Raw genomic sequence first — 15,163 nt, forward strand, 5'->3', positions numbered from 1 at the left:
ACCACGCCTGGCAGTAATCCTATTTTACAAATGAGTTCAGGTGGTTTAGTCTACAACTCAGTCTGCTAAATACTGTGCTCTACTGACACACACAAATGCATAAAATGTGAAAGTACATACTGTATCTCTAGCTCAGTAAACAGATGAACCTGATGTCTCTGAATGACATAACAACTGAATAGTGTACAGTAAATACATAAAATGAAAAACTGGGTGGAGTCACATAGGAAAAGGAATTTACAAGACCATAATTCTTTCACTTACATACAAAACATACAGGATCAGAATGCTTTAAAAATTAGTAAAAGGTCACACAGTAAGATAGATCTCATTTCTTCTGTCTTATTATCACTTCGTCCTGAAAATATGGTCTTCCTGCTTTTACTTTTAATGCTTTGAAATAATCCAGCAGCACTGGAAGCTATTTCAAATCACGTATCAACTGGAGGAAGAAATCATTAAATGACACAGCACAGCTACACAATATTTAATAGGGTTAACTCAATGGGGCTAGCTAATATTTAAAACAAGGTATTTACTATAAATATCAGTGTTATATGTGCAATAGGCTGGCGAGACTGAGAAACAAGTAAAACAAGTTTGCCAACTTTTATGAACACTATCTCTTACATATTCAACCTATTACATACAGAAATAAGCACAAAGCATGAATCAAATCTTTGTGTACCCAATATAACCTCAGAAAAGATTTCTCTAATATGATATGTTCTGGTCTATCCTGAACACCATCTCTAAATTGGTATTTTGAATTCTATTTTCCTTCATGTTACAACACCCCAGTATGGTCTAGCCCAGTGAGATGTCCAGGCACTCTGATTAGTCTTCTCTGATATCAATACCTTCTCTAAACTACGTTTAACAGACTTAAAACATTTTCTTTTAAATATGCCACCACTACACACTGTCTTACCTGTTCAGTTTGAAGCTAAAGGTTTGAATATTTGTGTGAAACAAGTAACCTCCTTAGTCATAATAAAAACTCATTCTTTGATTTTTTTTTAGGGGGAGCGGGGAACACCAGGAATTGAACTTAGGACTTTGCGTTTGCCAGGCAGGCACTGTACTGTTGAGCTGTATCCCCGGCCCCAAATACTCATTCTTATATGCAGCATTTAAAATGTATTTTACCATAAATATTCAAGGTAGATGACTTTTAAGGTTAACTTAAGACACACAAGATTTAGGGGTCAGACACTGAGAGAGCTCATATGAACCAGGGAACAGAAGAAAAAAGTGAATTATTGAATACCCTTGTTGACAGAAAGAACTATGCTGTGTCCTTCACATACTTTGTTGCTCTGATCCTCAGTATTAACAACCTGATGTAGGTTTGCTTTGCTTGTTTTTAATTAAGAAGTATCCAGAGAAGTAGACAACTTGGACAAAGTCACACAGATGTCAGATGGTAGAGCTCAGATTAGACTGGAGGTCTGATTCTCAAGTGTATGCTCATGATACTGTTGACACATTTGGTCTTCCTCTCTGTTTCCTGATATAAGAGCTTCTAAAACCTTTGGAATCTCTGGAATGAAAGAGTGCCATTTTCTAAACCAATCAGGTTGACTGGTGCCTGGGGTCCCCTAGAGAGCTTCAGGATGGGAACTGGTGTGTGAGAAAGATCAAGGCATAATTTCAGTTCAGACTTTCAACCTCACCCACCAATTCCCAGCATCACCAATGGCCCATGATGTAATTTATCATGCACAATGTAATGAAGTTTCCATAAAACTCATGAAGACAAGGTTCAGATGAGCTTTCAGACGGCTGAACATATAGAAGCTCCTAAAGGGCAGCAAATCCACAGAGTATAAAGCTGTGCCCCTTTCCAGTATCTTGTGCTATACATCTCTTCCACTTGTTCATCTGTATCCTTGTTTTATCCTTTATAGTAAGTGAGTAAATGTGAGTAAAGCTGATCCCCGAGCTCTGGGAGCTGTTCAGAGAATTAGTCACACCTGAGAAGGGGTCATGGGAAATTTTACAGCCCGTCAGTCAGAAGCACAGACCACAGCCCTCGGTTGCAAATGACATCTGAAGTGGAAGGCAGTCTGTGAGACTTCTCTCTCAACCTGTGAGATCTGACACTACTTTCAGGGATACTACCAGAAATGAGTCCAACTAGAGGACATACTCCCAGTATCTATAGATGAAAATTTCTTAATTGTTGGTGGGGAGAAATCCCCACACACATCTGGCAATGTGAAAGTGTGTTAAGCGGTATGTGATAATAGGAAAAAAGCACTTTTGTTTCTTTCCTCTTTTTCTTTTGTTTTTTTTCTAGACAAGGTCTCATTACCTAGTCCAGGTTGGCCTTAAATTTGCAATCCTCCAGTCTCGGCCTCCTGAGTGCTAGGATTATAGGGGTGTGCCAGCAGGCCCAGGCCTGATTTTTTTTCCTTATAATGATATCCCTTCATTATAAGGAAAACTGTCTCACAGAAAACCCCTGGGAATGAGAGAGGATCTCTGCTTTAACATGTATCACTTGACTCACTTGTGGTGATGGTGTAATAAACAGGAAAGAGAAACATTAGGAGAAAACATTTAAAACTTAGTTTGGCCTTACATAAATAGCAGTTTGACAACTAGTTCTGCCTTAAGTCTAATTATTATAAAACACAATGATACTTCCTGTATCATTAATATGTATGTATGCCAGCACGTATTTAATGTTTTAGGTTACTCTGACAGTAATTTCTGTGTATATTCAGTATATACTTATTATCCAGGTGATAATGTCTTCTAGGAATCCTAATATGAAGTTGTATCCACTTTAGAGATATAATCACTGTACTTAATATAAAAATATTAGTTTGGGGAATCTGTAACTTTTTAACCAAGAAAACCTCACAGCAGCACTTTCCCCCCCATTGGGGAATTTGAGTTCTTATAAAATTTCAGTGGAGAACAAGGAGCAAAAGAACTTTCTCAAGTTATTTTAAAAACACAACCAGCCCAAATCCTGTTTTTAACTATTTTTGATACCAAGGATAAATACGGAACATAACATAATAAACTTTAAAAATCACTCTGAAATAAAACAAGGGTTCAGTTTCTAAACCAGTTATAACTGCACCTGGCCAGTCCACAGAAGTTAAGTAGCTAAACAGGTTCTACTGCTAACATTTTGACTCATGGAAGTTTTACTCAGCCCCACAGGAATAATGTGTATTAAAGTGTAAAAATACCTTTGGGACCAGTTCTTTACTATAAAATTAAAGGACATTAAAATTAATAAGGCTAATATTAGAAAGTAATCCTGATTTATATACATATAAAATACTAAACCACAATTACCAGTACTGCAAACAAATGAAAACACAACAAAGCAAAACAAAACACCACAAAACTGCTGGTTTCATCATGTTATTTGTGGTAGGTTTGTGGAAGAAATAAATTTAAAATTAAAAATAAAAACATTTTTCACTTTAACCCCAGAATTTGAATAGTATTTTAAAAAATTCTCAATATCAAGTCATTAGCAATGAACAGAGATTACATCTTCGTCTGTTATAACTTTGCACTGAACATTGATACTTACCTATGAAAATAATTATTTTTTAAAAACAAATGTAACTAAAAGATGAACTATTATACATCAGATTCCCCCATCTTAAATAACAACTATTGAAGCTCACAGACTACCCTTAGAACCATAAAATTTTACTGGAAATCAATGAGATTAGAAAGGTATAATGAAATAGGAGAGAAACTAAGTAATTTATGCACGATGCTTAGCAATAACTTATGGAAAGAGAGATAAAACTTTCAAACTTGACAGAACAGAGTTTAGAGTTTAATTTCAGAATATATCTTAAAGTTATCGAAGGAATTCAACTGTATATTATGTTCCTATTAGTACTACTAAATAATAAATGGCAATACAGCAAACGAAAATGAAAACATTTTACATTTACTCAGATTCTGTTAACACTTAAACACGTTTATAAGGAAAAATTCTCTTACAGCTCTAATACAGTTTAAAAGGGGAACAAGAGATGGAAGGAGAAGAAAAGGGAGGAGGAAAAAAGGAGTAGAAAAAGGGACTGAAGAGAAAAAACCAATGATGAAAACAGAGCTTTTGCAAAGGAAAAAGGACTCAAGAGCTGGGAGGGGGTTTAACGGATGGAAGAAAGGAAGAACTAAGATGTCTTGTGTACATGTACTACTCCCCATGATAAATGTAATCATGTACTGAAAATATGCACCAATAAAAAGAAACTATGAAGATGAGATGTAAGGGTAGGGGTCAACTCACTATAACTAGAATGTATCATTGTATTAATGCTTACAAAAACACTATTTTTCATTTAAATATAACTACAGCTTCATGTGTAGGCTAAGTCATAAAGTGAGGCAAATCTGGCAACCTACATGATCGAAGATCCTACTATATGGTAAAGATATAAATATGACCATTAAACATGAGAATAAAGAGCAATGAACTGAACACTGGAATTAAGAATTTAACCTACAGGTCATCTGGTAGTTTAAACTACATGTACATGGTAAATACTTTTTAACACGAGATATGAGAACTTCTGTGTTTTGTGCACTGAGGTTGAAAGGTAAATTGATGGAGAACTTCTATGCTTAATATGAAAAAAATACTTTATCGCTCCCTTTTAATAAAAAATAGTAAGAAACTAGTTTACCATTTATAGAACAAATGAAAATAAAAACAACACACCTTTAAGAGCAAGGCTTCATGTCTTTATTTCACATTTTAAAAAATATGAATTTCCTTTAACATATAAGACATATTCCACAGAAGCATCAAGTGTGAATTGTAATTCTGGATTTAGGTACAGGAAAGAGTTTACAGATACTTGCCAACCTGCTAGAATAATGCTCTTTCTTTTTAGGTAATTCTGATTTTGTAGTTCCTGTTTATTTTGCTTTCTACATATACACAATGTGAATGTATTATCAAAAAGATTGATTTTATGAAACTGAAAAACAAAACTATGTAAAATTAATTTTAAAATTCAGCAGAGTACTTTCAATAAAGGCCAAATATGAAGCATTCTCTAGACCAAACAGTAATTTTTTACAGTTTGATCTGAACTGTTAGGTATATTTCATGGGCAATTTATTCATTCAAAAACCCGACTAGTTTTGTTTCAAAACTACTATCTCCTTGAAAATGGTAGAACAAGCCAAATATGCTGTGAGAAATTTCAACTTGGCAAGACTTTCTTTTGGGGGTGCTGGAGATTGAGGCCAAGGCCAGGAGCTACCTTTTAATCAACCTGCCCATGCCCAGTGCCTTCTTAAATTCCTTCTACAGGTCAATGGGCATCTAGCTAGTGAATAGCCCACTACCACTGGTTAAGGTACCTGGAGCGACAAAACAATGTGCACATCTGACTACTTCTTGGATGAGTCCAGTCTTTGATACTGGAATGGCAGACTTTTCCGTTTATATAGCTGTTTTTAAAAAAGGAGACAAATGTCATGCATGGAGCTGCATGTCTGTAGTCCCACACTCTTGGAGGCTGAGACTGAGGCAGGTGGATCACATGTTTGAGCCCAGCCTGCGTAACTTAGTGAGACCTTGAAACGGTTCTGGTAGTCCTCTTTTGTGTCCTTAGTTGCCATGTGGTGGCTACTTTGACAATCTGAATCTATTGAAAATGTTTACCTTTCATGGTCATTTTGACTTTGGGGAAGAGCAAGAATTTCCAGTGTTACATCCGGTGAATATGGTAGACAACCATGTTTCTAACAGAAATTGCTTTACCAAGTAATGCATAGCATGGACCACTGTCACAATGGAGGATGAAACCATCAGCCCATTTCTCAGGCTGTTTTCTTCACATATCATTTCTTAAATGCTCTTATAAGATCTTGTAATAGTCAGGGTTCTTGGTCACCAACTCAACTCCTACAATTCCATCAAGGTCAGAAAACACAGTATCACCTTGATGCTGGATCCTGACTGGTGCATTTCTCTCCCACAGGCCCATCTGAGTGACTTCCACTGACAGCTCTGAACCTTAGTCTCAGCATTGTAATCACAGGCCCAAGTTTCTGTCCCCAACGACATTTACTGAAATGCTGGACTCTGAAGAGGCACCAGTGCACACTCTGAAGAGAATTAGAAATGGATGTTGCTTTTGTTCAGCAGTCAGACGTGTGGAACAAATTTAGTTCTCTGCTCATATTCACGTCTGCTGAAATGCTTTGAATGGAACTGACCGTCACATCTTCCAAAATGTCTCTAGTAGTCAACTGTCTGTTTGATCCAATCATTTCACTTATTCTTTCAATTTTTTGTGGGGGGGTGATGTTGAAGGACATTCTTTTTGTCTTCAACTGATTCACAACCATTATTAAATTGCTCAGATCACTCCCAAACTGTCTCCATGGTCACTGCACCACCACCATACACTGATTTTAACATTTCACGTGTTTCTTCAGCATTTTTTTGCAGTTTGAAAGAAAATTCCACATTAATGCACTGTTCAAGATCCATTATTTGCAGCAGAGTTGAAAACAGCTTCTCTCAACTGTAGCTTACAATCTACTGACACCAAACAAGTAAAAAACTTGTCACACTGTTTCTAAGGTTCCACAAGCTCCTTCTTGCATTGAGGATCCCTCCCTTTCCCTTGGATAGCACTCCAAGCAGCATTCACTGTATCCGTGAACACCAAATCCAGTGTGTTTCTTTCTCTCGCCTAAAAAAGTTACCTGCAATCTTTAATGAATTCAAGGTGAGGAAGAAACATGACATATCCTCTGTCAAAAAGCTACACAAAACCGTATTATCAGGGATTAGCTTACCTTCAAAGATGACCTTTTACCTTTAAAGACAACTTTAAAAATGTATGTCACTATGGTATCATTTATTAAGAGCTTAGTACGTACTGGAATTTATTTTGAACACATTACTGGCATTAACTCACTTATCATATGTAAATTCATTTAGTTTCAACATTTTTTCAGGTACTATTATAACTGCAACAGAGCAAATTGAAGAAAAAATAAGGCACAGAGAAATTAGTAACTTCACCACAGTAACAGAATCAGTATATGAGTTTTAGAAGCTAGGCTTCAAAACTCTACTACTAAATAATAATGACAGCAAAGACTTAAACCATTTCTATTAAACCAAAAAGCATCATCTTTACTGCTGAAATAATAACAAGTTATGTCTACTTGAAACTACAGGAACTATTTATTGACTACCTAAATGTAACCAACATTAACAACAAATAGCATTTATTAAGTACTTAGTGTAACAGGTACTATACTAATGAGGCACTTTATATCCAGTCCATACAACTGTCATATTTCAGATGAGAAAACCACTATGGAATGAAAAAGTGCCCTTTCCTCCTCCAAATTCCCGGGGAATTTCACTGGTAAAATCCAGATGCCAAGGGAAGACTGGTCAAAGCTTGTGCTTCTTAAAACACACTGCAATGCCTATAAATGTGACCTTGACTACCAAATATGGACGTTCTTTAGTCCCAATTTCGAGAGCCTTGTGTCTGTCAGGTTAGAGATTTAATTACAAAACTTAAAAGATACAACAGTAATTCAAATTTAAAGTAATTACATTAAAAAATCAAGCCTCTGTACATTGTTCTTGCAAATCATTATTCGATGTTAACTGGTGGACATTCCAAGTCAGCTGAAGTAAACACCCACCTCCCAGCCAATTTATGTATTACAGCTGAGTGTAGGATGTTTACATGAACTGAAACTTGGCTTATAGCAGAACTTGGTAAACTCTTTAAACTCTTTCCTAGGTTTACACTGGTTCTTTACCTGAGACTCAAATTCCCATCAAGGTGCTTATGATGGTAATTTTTTCCTAAAGACAACTTAGAGTCTGTTGAAAAAAGAATATACATATGCAGTGATCCACAAATGACACAGGAGTCAACTCTTAAGATATCTTGACATTAAGTGTAGGATCCAAGCAAAAGGCAGACGTTTACTGTTTGTACTGAAGGAATTTATGGCAAAGGATGCAGACATCTTGTAGCTGTCTCACCTCAATGCAACTGATTTCACAACTGTTCATCTTCTAGATCCTTACCTTCCAAACAACAACTTGCATTTACAGGACCCAATCGATGCACAAACTCAGCAACCACTTATTCTTCCTCATTGAAGAGAACTGTTACTTTGGGTGAAAGACAAAGCTAATGAAGCATTCATTCCTGAAGCGCTCAGTCACCAGTCTTCTTCACCGCTCTGTGCCTCTTCTCACCTCCTCTGCTCACCCCTAACTCAGTTCATTTCACCTCCGGCACATCCGCCCCACACTCTTGACCTCTTCTCTTCTACTGTTCCTAGTGCTGTTTAGGTTCCTCAAAGACCTCTCTTTCTCTCTGCATTCCTCTGACTAAAAAGAAAATTACAATTACCTTCACTAAGCATTAAAAATGGCCCTACATCGCATTACGGAAGAGAAATTCTTACAAATGGAAGTAAAAATTATTATTATTGTTTTTTTTTTCCGGTACCGGCAATCGAACTCACGACCTCACGCTTGCCAGGCAGCCGCTGTGCCACTGAGCTAAATCCCCAGCCCCTGGCAGTAAAAATTAAATAACCCTAGCAAACTCTAAAACTCTTTAGCATGTTCAAGACATCCCACGATTTTCAGGAACCTTGTATGCTGCTACCTGGCCGTCTGTTCCCTACAGGCTGTTTTCTGAAGCCTCGGTTCTCAGGATTGCACATACCCTTTGTTTTCCTCCACAAGCACACTGTTTTTCTAACCACTATTACAGCAATAGCATTTTGCAAACATGCTCAATGAGGTCTTTTGAGGCTACATAATTAATACATTTATTTGGGGGGGATTAGGGGAGTCTCAAATTTCCAACAAAGATTTACATAATCGAACCTTCCAGACTACACTATGGTTTTTAAATTTGGCGTTTTCTGAATTTTATTTTAGTCTCTATTTGGGCACAGTAGTTAACTGGAAAAAGGATAGAGATAAGCTCGATGGTTGACAGTCTGGGTCCAGAGCAATAGCAGCACCACACAGGAAAACAAGCACATTGTGAAGAAGCCCCACCCTAGCCTTAGCTTTTCTTGCAAGGCCCAACAATCTGTGTTTTTAATTAAGAAGCCCTCCAACTGGACTGTTTCACCAAGTATGTTGGAAAGACAAAGCAAAGACAGCAGTAGATGCTGAATTATTAGTGTGTAACATGCTACAGATAAGAAAAAGACAAGGACAAAATGTCTACCACGTGTCCACCTATATTCAACAGCGGTGGGGAAAATACGAAAGACAATCTGAAATGGTGATTTTAACAACTGGTTAAGCTCAGACTGGTATTCAAACTAAAAAAAATTTCCTAAGCATCACACCAAATAATGGCACTATTATCTGAATGAAGCTGTAACAAGAGGAGTGGAAAAGAATCAGGTGGAACACGCTGTATGCAATGGGAAAGGCACGCTGGGGTTTCAATGCTCATGGTTCACCTCAGAGTCAGCCCAAGCCTAGGACTCTAGGGAAAGGGCTCAGGTACTAAGACCAATGAGGACTCAATCAACAATGCATTTCTGTGACCATTTTTTACACTAAGAACAGTTATACAAAAGCATCTAATTTAAAATAAACTTGAAGATGCAATTCTGTAGTTGTTAGCTTAAAATAGGAATACCCTAAGAGATGTCAAAATACATACTTAGGAATAAGTATTATTTTCAGAACAGTGTTGAGAATTTTTTTTTTTTTTTACTTTTAATATTAACTGGACTAATCTAACACCAACGTGGTTCAAACTCTTTAATGAAATCAAAAGTGAAGTAGTACTCCCAAAGTCATTGCTGGACAAGCATTGCCCTGATTCCAAAACCAGAAAAGGACCTAACTAAAAAAGAAAACAGGCCAATCCCTTTAATGAACATAGATGAAAATATCTTCAATAAAATACAGGAAAACAATGCAGCATATCATCCAAAAGATCATACATCATGACCAAGTAGGTTTCATCCCAGGGAGACAGGGATAGTTCAACACGCACAACTCAATAAAATATATCACATAAAGAGAAGCAAGGACAAAAATCACATGATCATCTAAAAAGACACAGAAAAAGCATGTGAAAATAATCCAACATCTGTTCACCATAAAAAACACTGAAGGAAATAGGAGTAAAAGATGTTTATCTCAATCTGATAAAAGCCATCTATGATAAATCAATGGCCAACATCATACTAATGGAGAGAAGCAGAAACCTTTTCCTCTAAAATCAAGAATAAGACAAGGATGTCCACTATTGCTACTTCTGTTCAATATAGTTCTCAAACATTAGCTAGAGAAATTAGAGAAGACAAAGAAATAAAAGGGATATGGGCTGGGAAGGAAGAAGTTACATTATCATTATTTGTAGAAGGTTTGATCCTCCACATAGAGGACCCCAAAAACTCCACCAAAGGACTCGGTGAACTAATATCAAAATTCAGCAGCACAGCGAGATACAAATCAACACTCAAAAATCAATAGTGTTCCTGTACAACAGTAACAAACTCACAGAGGGAGAAATTAAAGAGAAAAATATCCTTAACATGAACATCAAGAAAAACGAAATACTGTACTTAGGAATTAACCTAACCAAGGAAGAAAATGACCTGTAGAATGAAAACTACAGTACTCTGAAAAAGGAGATCAAAGAAGACATCAGAAAATTAAAAGATAACCCATGTTCCTGGATAGCCAGAACCAATATAATAAAAATAGGCATACTTCCAAAGCTGTTACACAGATTTAAGGCAATCCCAATCAAAATACCAACAGCACTCCATACAGAACTAGAGAATGCAATCCTAAAACTCACATGGAACCAGAAGACACAGAGATTAGCAAAAGCAATTCTAGACAACAATGGCAAGACAGGGGGCACCATGATCTCAGATTTCAATTTATACTACAAAGCTACATTGATTAAAAAACAGCCTACTACAAAAAAAAAAAAAAAAAAGATTTGCAGATCAATAGGACAGAAAAGAGGATGCAGAAATAACTCCAGCCACACTCAGCTACCTCATCCTTTGACAAAAGGACCAAATCCTTTCTCTGGAGGAAAGCTTCTTTAACAAATGCTACTGGAAAAACTAGCCACATGCCAAAGACTGAACCTAAACTCAAAACTCTCACCACGCACTAAACAAAATCAAAATGAATAGAAGATCTAAACATTAGAACAGAAACACTAAATCTGCTTGAAGACAAAATAGGTAAAACACTTGAGACAGAGGTATAGGCAAAGACTTTCTGAACAGAACCCCGGTTGCATAAGAAATAATATCGAGTCAACAAATGGGATTGTATCAAATTGAAAACCTTTTGCACAGCAAAGGCAGTCACCAACAGTGAAGAGACAACCTACAGAACAGAAAAATACTTTTGTTAGTGACTCCTCAAAGAACTAATATCTAGAATATAAAAAGAACTAAAAAAAAAAAAAAAAAATCTAGACCCTCAAATTTAAAGACCCAATCAAAAACTGGGCATCTGAACAGATACTTCTCAGATGAAGAAGTACAAACAGCCAATAAAAACATGAAAAAAATGTTCAGTTGCTGGCCATTTGAAAAATGCAAATTAAAGCAACACTGACATTCTATCTCACTCCAGAAAAAACGGCTATCATCAAGAAATCAAACAATAACAAATACAGGTGAGATGTAGGGGGAAAAGGGGATCCTTCTTCATTGCCGGTGGGAATGTAGACTGATATAATCACTATGGAAGTCAATATGGAGATTCCTCAAAAAACTAGAAATAGAAATTCTATTTGACCCAGCTACCTTCCAGGTTTCTTCCCAAAAGAGTTAACGACATCATACTACTGTGATAACTACATACCCATGTTTATAGCACCACAATTTGTGGTAGCTAAATCTTGGAAACAGCCCACACACCTACCAACAGATGAATGGATAAAGAAGACATGGCATTTAAACAAACGGAGTACTACTCTGCCATAAAGAAGGATAAAGTTGAGCCACCTGTAGGAAAGTGGATACACCTTGAGACCTTAATGTTAAGTGAAGTAAATCAGACACCCAAGCTTATGTATTACATTGTTTCTCTTGTATGAGAAAATCAATATATAAATGAAATACAAAATAAAAGACAGGTAAGATGAAAAACAGAAAAGAATTATTGTAATCTAGTATGGACAATGTATCTAAAAGTATATTTTGATTTAGTATAATTGTCTTATGTTTTCTGGGTTAGTACTAGTCTAACTGTTAATCTGTATGTGTGATAATTAACTTTAAGGATTTATAAGATAAATGAATGAATCTGAGGAAGGGTTGCAGGGAAGGGAAAAAAAGAATTGGGATGTGTTCTGTACATATACCAATTCCTCACAGTTAAGGTAATTTATATACTACAGACATGCACTAGGAAAAATTAAAAATTCAGAAAAATATGAACCAGACCAAGCTTTCTGAAATAGTAAAGAGTTTGTGAGCTTTCTAAGTCCTGCCATGTCAGGCCATGCATTTTTCTCTTATTAGCCAAGTTAAAGGCTTCTAAGACGTTGTTACAATTTTACTGGACAATATTGATGATTTAACATTTTAGGGCATTTGCTCTGATTAATCAACTGCTACCTTTGCAAGCCAATAGGAAGTTTGTGGTTTTTCAAAATTAAAACATAGTCATAAGCTAATAACAAGGTTACACTTAAGTACCCTGTTAAGCAAGGACATGCAGAAGGAAAACTGTCACAGTCTCTGATTCACTTCGTTAGAGCAGATACTACAGAACAAAGGTTACGTAAGACATATTGTACCATTAATCCTGCAGCATTTAGGGATAACAGGGCTGGCTGGGCAGAAGGTAACAGCTTTCTGCTAAATACTTCTCATCCTTTTAGCTTAGATTTGGCTTCTCATTTTGAAAAACCTTTCAAATTCAGCTGTGCACAATTAAATTATGCAGTTTCTACCAGTCTCGCTGAATTTTAAAGTTATGTATCATGAACTTTTTATGGGAAAAAAACAGTATCACCCAGCCAAACAAAATAATCTCATTAGAAGACACATTACATTTTACCTTTTCTCCCCTCACAGGACTCCACTCTCACTTCCAGGTGCACATACTGCTGCCCTCAACACCCTACATTTCACCTTTGGTGGGAAACACTTCTTTGGGTCCTTCCTAGCGATGGTTCTAGCCATTTGTTATTTGGAATCCAAAGCTTCCACTGTGCTACAACAGAGGGTCACAGACTATACAATAAATATTTTATTCTATTCTTTTTTGCAGAGAGGTAATAGGGATTGAATCCAGGGCACCAAGCTATAAACCCACCCCTCTTTTATTTTAGACAGAGTTCTGCTATGTTTCCTAGGGTAGGGTCAACTTGTGATCTTCTCGCTTCAAGACCCCAGAGTGCTGGGGTTACAGGTGTGCACCACCACTCCTGGTAATCAATCTGCTTTATTAACAGTTCATAGGAGAAGATGTTTGATACATACTATCACCGAGCCTAAAACCTATACTTGTAAGGTGAAAATCTACCTATGACTAAAGCAGTTAATCTTCTCCTCCCAAGTAAGTCTTGTATAGCACCTTCCTAACAAAGAAGAATTCAAAATAAACGCTGTTGCAGATACACCTGGAATAACTGCACTGTGACCAAAACAGTCATCTGCTTAACTGAATAAATAAAATGGCAGACACGACTGCAGTAAACTATTAGAGCACTATAAACAAAAATAAAATTCAGAAGAAACCTACTATGAAAGTGTTCATCATTAATTAGCCCACACAAATGTCACCTATTAGAGAAATCTTGGATTTCTCAGCAATGTGGGATTATTCAGTAATGTGAGAAAGTACATGCAGTATACTTGCTCAGAAAGCAGCTAACCTGAGAATACCTAGGAATGTGTATTTAAACACCAAGGCATACAGAAGTATTAGCAGCTGTTAGAAATAAGCTTAGTGGTTTGAAGTCTTACAAATTTTGAAAAGAGCGCTCTGACTAAGGGTGATAGCATCAGTCAGGGTGAAGAGAGCAGAAGGAGGCAGCAAGAGGAGAGAGGAAGAAAACAGTTCAAATATAGAAGACTAAAATTTCTAGGCTTCCTACTGCTATGTGGTAGTGGTAACTTCTATGGAATTTATAAAGGAACAAATCAGTCTCCTGAACTGCTGTGAAGCTAAACTACAGGCTACTTGGGAAAGTTATAAAGAATAAACATTCTCTTACATAGTAAAAACAGAAATAAGAACTCACAGTGGAAAAAACTGCTTTAAACTAAATTCTCTAAGACCCAGCAGCACATGTTCAATCAGCACCGTACATTAAACTCTACTGTAACACGTGCACCATCACAGTAGCCAAGGAAGGACCCTAACGATGCTGAATCTAAAGGAATCCGCACATCTTCCAGAGTCCTCGCTCCACTCTTCAGGTGTGATGATACCAGGAGGATGTCTGTGAGAGCCAACAGCAGCAAACATCTGACTGAAAGCTCAGCTGTGTTGTACAGCTTCCAGTCGGGGATGTTTACAGCGGCAGACTTTCTGAAGAGCAAGTTAGCAGAGGAACAGACACAACTGATGCCAGCCACCACCTTTAGATAATGATTTATCTAATTCTAGAGCTGAATGACAGGACATCTTGAACAAAAATGAGAACATTAACACGTATTAGGAAAGAGAAAGTGGCTCACTACCTGCAATATCTCCTAAATTATCTAATTAGAAAAGAAAATATGCATTACAAAGTTATTCTGGTAGTGATTAAAGATATTACCCTGATGTCTTACCTCAGGATACATCCTTCAGGTATATGTAAAAATGAGTTTTTCTTCTTTTAAACTAGTTTCAAACCCGGGCCGCCTGGGCAAAAACGAGGAATCCTAACTGCTAGACCATATGGGAAGCACTCTAAACTAGTTTCAAAATTAGCAACCATCCTAATAATCAGAGTGACCAAATATCTGTTTGCCTCAGTCCCAATTTATGCCTGGTGCCGTGATATTATTAAAAGTGACCTCGTTTATTAACAAAAGTGTCCTAATTTAGATGATAATGAATACAGCAGTTTTGCTGGCTACGGGTCTACACTAAGTAAGTCTAAGGATTTTTTCCCCTACTCCCAACAGATCCACGTTTTAGGGATGTACAGGC

The sequence above is a fragment of the Chinchilla lanigera genome, unplaced genomic scaffold (genome assembly GCF_000276665.1).
Source record: "Chinchilla lanigera isolate Chin_1 unplaced genomic scaffold, ChiLan1.0 scaffold00060, whole genome shotgun sequence".
Taxonomy (NCBI): domain Eukaryota; kingdom Metazoa; phylum Chordata; class Mammalia; order Rodentia; family Chinchillidae; genus Chinchilla; species Chinchilla lanigera.